This window comes from Castor canadensis, chromosome 9 (assembly GCF_047511655.1).
Source record: "Castor canadensis chromosome 9, mCasCan1.hap1v2, whole genome shotgun sequence".
Taxonomy (NCBI): domain Eukaryota; kingdom Metazoa; phylum Chordata; class Mammalia; order Rodentia; family Castoridae; genus Castor; species Castor canadensis.
The window spans coordinates 72,270,266-72,276,753 of NC_133394.1; positions in this window are offsets into that span (position 1 = coordinate 72,270,266).

Genomic DNA, 6,488 nt, shown 5'->3' on the forward strand with positions numbered 1-6,488 from the left:
AGTGTTCCCTTCAACACTAATTCTTTTCTCACAATCGAAAAAATACTCAATGCTCCTGCTACTTTCAAAGACGGCTTTCTTATGAGAGGTACCTTTGTTTCTTTAACTCAACTAAATAGGAAATTTGAAGCAAACGGAACATATGTCCTCCTTGAAACCCCTAAATTGCAGGAAGTAATTGTTTCAAAAAATAACTCCATTCTCACCTAGAAACAATGTTCCAGATGTTCCAGCTTCTAACATCGATGGTTTTCTTTGGAGAGATTCAATGTTTCTTCAACTAAGCCAACAGGTCTCTTGGTCGCAAAAGGAGCTTTTCTCCACCCTGAAAACTATGATTTTCAGGAAACATTCCTTTCAAACACAAAATCAGTCCTCACCAAGAACCATGTGCTAGATGCTGCCACTTGTACTGTAGTTGATTTTCCTATAAGAGTTACATGAGTTTCTATAACTCAGCAGAATAAGGAATTTGAAGCAAACAGAGCATAGAACATCCTTGAAGTCCCGACGTTGGAGGAAGTTTTTGTTTTCAAAACCTAACTCAGTCTCCAGCTACAAACAATGCTGCAGATGCTCCAGCTTATAACACAGCTGGTTTTCTTTCAAGAGATACAAATGCTTCTGAAACTCAGCTGAACAGACCACTTTGGAACAAAGTGAGTCTTCCTCCACCTTGAAAAGAAAGGTTTGCAGGAAGTAGTCCATACAAAGCTAACTCAAATCTAGCAGGCAAGAAACATGCTAGATGCTGCAACTTCTAATAGAGATGGTTTGCATTGGAGAGATACAAGTGTTTCTTCAACTCCGCTAAACTGGCTGTTTGAGCAAACCGAGCCTAAGTCACGAAGTTTTCCTTTCCAAAAGTAACTCAAGTCTCACATGGAAAGTATGTGCTAGATGCTCCTGCTTCTAACACAGATGGTTTTCCTCCGAAGGACACATAGGTTTCTTCCTATTATCGAAACAGGCATTTCTGTAGCAGGTGGAGTCTTTCTCTTCCCAGAAAACAGGGATATGCAGGAAATGTTCCTTCAATGAACCATCTGAATTCTCAGAGGGAAACGATTTGCTAGATGCTTCTTCTGCTAATACAGATGATTTTCTTTCAAGAGATATTTGTGTGTCCTCATTGCCATTGTATCGGTCTCTTGGAACTAAAGGTGCCTTTCTCCACCTTGAAAATTCTTCTTTGCAGACAATATTCCTTTCAAAGCTTGAATCCTTACTCACAGAGAATCAATGTGCTAGATGCTTCAGCTTCTAGCATACATGGTTTTATTTCAAAAGATACATGCATCTCTTCAACTCAGCTGAGTATGCCAAACTGGAGCAAAAAAGCCTCTCTGCTTCTTCAAGCTCCTTAGTTTCAGGAAGTATTACTTTCAAAAACTTACTCAATTCTCACAGAGAAACAATGTGCTTGATGCTTCAGGTTCTAACACAGACGGTTTTCCTTGGAGAGACACCTGTGTTTTTTCACCTCAGCCGAATAGGCCTATTTGGAACAACATGAGCCAATCTTCACCTGGAATATTATGATATGCAGGAACTATTCCTCTCAGAAACCTAACATAATTCTCACATGGAAACAATGAGCGAGATGCTACAGCTTGAAACCCACATGGTTTCCTTTGGAGAGATACATGTGTTTCTTCAACTTATCTGAACAGGCCTATTGGCAATTAAAAGATCCTTTCTGTACCTTGAAAAGGTACAATGATTTGCAGGAAGAACTTTCAAAAACTAACAGTTCCGAAAGAGCAACAAGTTACGAGATGATCCTGCTTCCAACAGGGATGGGTTTCTTTTTGAGACACATGTGATTCGTCATCTTGGCTGAATGTGTGTCTTTGGAACAAAATGATTCTTGCTCCACGTTGAAAACCATGTCTTCCGGGACGTATCCCTTTCCAAACCTTACTCAATTCTCTAAGGCAAACCATGTGCTGGGTGCTTCTCCCTCTAATACCGATGATGTTGTTTTGTGAGATAAACGTGTTACATCAACTGAGCCAAATAGGCCTACATGAACAAAATGAGCCTTTCTCCACCTTGAAAACGATGATTTGCAAGGAGTGTTTCTTTAAGAACTCACTCAATTTTCAAAGAGAAACTGTGTGCTAGATGCTGCAGTTGTAACATTGATGGCTTTCCTTGGAGAGATACATGTGTTCCTTCAACTTAGTAAATTAGGCCTAATTTACTAATTTTGGAACCAAATGATCCTTTCTCCACCTTGAAAACTATGATTTGCAGGAAGTACTCCTTTCAAAACCTAGTTGAATTCTAACAGGGAAACAGTGGTCTAGATGCTCCTCCTTCTAACACAGATTGTTTTCTTTCCAGAGACCTAGGTGCTTCTTCAAGTAAACCAAAGAGATATTTTTGCAACAAAATGAGCATCCCCACCTTGGAAACTGGCATATGCAGGAAATATTCTTTTAAGAACAAACTCAATTCTCACAAGGGAACCATGTGCTAGATGTTCCTCTTCCTAATACGGATGGTTTTCTTTTGAGAGATTTTTGTGTTTCATCAACCCATATGTCTAGGCCAATTTGAAAGCAAAAATCCTATTCTCCACATTGAAAACTTTTAATTGCAGAAAATATTCCTTTTAAAGCATAACTCTGTACTCACAGGAAAACAATGTGTTCGATGCTGCAGCTTCTAACATAGGTGGATTTCTTTCGAGAGATACATGTGTGTCTTCAAGACAGCTGAATAGGCATACTTGGAACGAAAAGTGCCCTTCTGCTCCTTGACCATTCAAGTTTGTAGACAACATTCCTTTCCATGTTTAACTCTATTCTCTCAGGGCGTCAATGTGCTAAATGTTGCTGCCTCTGACACAGACAGTGTTCTTTGGAGAGACATATGTATTTATTCAACTCAGCTGAATAGACCAACTTGTTGCACTGAGAAACTGTGAGCTTCTTGAAGCACCTTAGTTACAGAAAGTAATCCTTTCTAAAACATGCATAATTCTCACAGGAAAGCAATGTGCTTGAAACTTCAGCATCTAACATAGATGGCTTTCTTTGAAGAGATACATGTGTTCTTCTCCTCATCTGAATATGCCCATTTGGGACAAAATGTGCCTTTCTGCGCCTTGAGAACTACGTGATGCTGTTACTATACCTTTCCAGAACTGACCTAAAACATACAGGGAAACAATGTGCAAGATGCTGCAGTGTTTATCATAGATTGTGATTCTTGGGGTGATTTGTGTGTTCTTTCAATTAAGCTGAATGGCCAATTTTGACCTATAAGAGCCTATTTCCAGCTGAAAACACATAAGTTGTAGGAATAATAGTTTTCAAAAATGAACTCAATTCTCACATGGAAACAATATTATACATGGTGCACCTTCTAACACACATGGCGTGCTTCTGAGAGATACATGTCTTTCTTCAACTTTCCAGAAGAGGTCTTTTTGGAACAAAATGATCCTTTATCCACTTTGAAATCTAGGATTTGCAGGAGGAAATCCTTCCACAAACTATCTCAATTACAAAAGGGAATCAAAGTGCTAGATCCTATTGCTTCTACCACAGGTGGCATTCTTTCGAGAACACATGTTTTTCCTCAGCTTAGCTGAATATTTCTATTTGGAACAAAATGATCATTTCTCCACCTTGAAACCCATGTATTGCAGGAAATATACCTTTCAAAACCAACCCAGTACTCACAAGAAAACCCTGTGTTGAAAGCTCATGCTTCTACTACAACCGTCATTCCTTCGAGAGATATATGTGTTTCATCACCTCACTGAATAGGCCTACTTGGAACAAAATTATCCTTTGTCTACCTTGAAAATGAATATTTGTGGGAAGTACACCTTTCACAAGTTAATTCAATTCTCACAGGGAAACAATGTGATACATGCTCGTGCTTCTAACACAGATGGGTTTCCGTTGAGAGATACATGTGTTTCTTCCACTTAATTCAATAGGAGTATTTCAAACAAAATGAGCCATGCTCTACCTTGAAAACTATGGTTTGTAGGAGGTATTCCTTTCCAAACCTAACTCAGTTCTGAAGAGGAATCCAACTGGTGGTTGCTCATGCTTCTTACACCGATGATTTTCTATAGAGAGAAATGTGTTTCTTCAGCTGAGTGGAATAGGCATATTTAAAACAAATGAGCCTTGCTCCTCCCTGATAGTAGGAGTTGTGGGAAGTGTTCCCTTCAACACTAATTCTTTTCTCACAATCGAAAAAATACTCAATGCTCCTGCTACTTTCAAAGACGGCTTTCTTATGAGAGGTACCTTTGTTTCTTTAACTCAACTAAATAGGAAATTTGAAGCAAACGGAACATATGTCCTCCTTGAAACCCCTAAATTGCAGGAAGTAATTGTTTCAAAAAATAACTCCATTCTCACCTAGTAACAAGGTTCCAGATGTTCCAGCTTCTAACATCGATGGTTTTCTTTGGAGAGATTCAATGTTTCTTCAACTAAGCCAACAGGTCTCTTGGTCGCAAAAGGAGCTTTTCTCCACCCTGAAAACTATGATTTTCAGGAAACATTCCTTTCAAACACAAAATCAGTCCTCACCAAGAACCATGTGCTAGATGCTGCCAATTGTACTGTAGTTGATTTTCCTATGAGAGTTACATGAGTTTCTATAACTCAGCAGAATAAGGAATTTGAAGCAAACAGAGCATAGAACATCCTTGAAGTCCCGACGATGGAGGAAGTTTTTGTTTTCAAAACCTAACTCAGTCTCCAGCTACAAACAATGCTGCAGATGCTCCAGCTTATAACACAGCTGGTTTTCTTTCAAGAGATACAAATGCTTCTGAAACTCAGCTGAACAGACCACTTTGGAACAAAATGAGTCTTCCTCCACCTTGAAAAGAAAGATTTGCAGGAAGTAGTCCATACAAAGCTAACTCAAATCTAGCAGGCAAGAAACATGCTAGATGCTGCAACTTCTAATAGAGATGGTTTGCATTGGAGAGATACAAGTGTTTCTTCAACTCCGCTAAACTGGCTGTTTGAGCAAACCGAGCCTAAGTCACGAAGTTTTCCTTTCCAAAAGTAACTCAAGTCTCACATGGAAAGTATGTGCTAGATGCTCCTGCTTCTAACACAGATGGTTTTCCTCCGAAGGACACATAGGTTTCTTCCTATTATCGAAACAGGCATTTCTGTAGCAGGTGGAGTCTTTCTCTTCCCAGAAAACAGGGATATGCAGGAAGTGTTCCTTCAATGAACCATCTGAATTCTCAGAGGGAAACGATTTGCTAGATGCTTCTTTTGCTAATACAGATGATTTTCTTTCAAGAGATATTTGTGTGTCCTCATTGCGGTTGTATCGGTCTCTTGGAACTAAAGGTGCCTTTCTCCACCTTGAAAATTCTTCTTTGCAGACAATATTCCTTTCAAAGCTTGAATCCTTACTCACAGAGAATCAATGTGCTAGATGCTTCAGCTTCTAGCATACATGGTTTTATTTCAAAAGATACATGCATCTCTTCAACTCAGCTGATTATGCCAAACTGGAGCAAAAAAGCCTCTCTGCTTCTTCAAGCTCCTTAGTTTCAGGAAGTATTACTTTCAAAAACTTACTCAATTCTCACAGAGAAACAATGTGCTTGATGCTTCAGGTTCTAACACAGACGGTTTTCCTTGGAGAGACACCTGTGTTTTTTCACCTCAGCCGAATAGGCCTATTTGGAACAACATGAGCCAATCTTCACCTGGAATATTATGATAAGCAGGAACTATTCCTCTCAGAAACCTAACATAATTCTCACATGGAAACAATGAGCGAGAAGCTACAGCTTGAAACCCACATGGTTTCCTTTGGAGAGATACATGTGTTTCTTCAACTTATCTGAACAGGCCTATTGGCAATTAAAAGATCCTTTCTGTACCTTGAAAAGGTACAATGATTTGCAGGAAGAACTTTCAAAAACTAACTGAGTTCCCAAAGAGCAACAAGGTACGAGATGATCCTGCTTCCAACAGGGATGGGTTTCTTTTTGAGACACATGTGTTTCGTCATCTTGGCTGAATGTGTGTCTTTGGAACAAAATGATTCTTGCTCCACGTTGAAAACCATGTCTTCCGGGACGTATCCCTTTCCAAACCTTACTCAATTCTCTAAGGCAAACCATGTGCTGGGTGCTTCTCCCTCTAATACCGACGATGTTGTTTTGTGAGATAAACGTGTTACATCAACTGAGCCAAATAGGCCTACATGAACAAAATGAGCCTTTCTCCACCTTGAAAACGATGATTTGCAAGGAGTGTTTCTTTAAGAACTCCCTCAATTTTCAAAGAGAAACTGTGTGCTAGATGCTGCAGTTGTAACATTGATGGCTTCCCTTGGAGAGATACATGTGTTCCTTCAACTTAGTAAATTAGGCCTAATTTACTAATTTTGGAACCAAATGATCCTTTCTCCACCTTGAAAACTATGATTTGCAGGAAGTACTCCTTTCAAAACCTAGTTCAATTCTAACAGGGAAA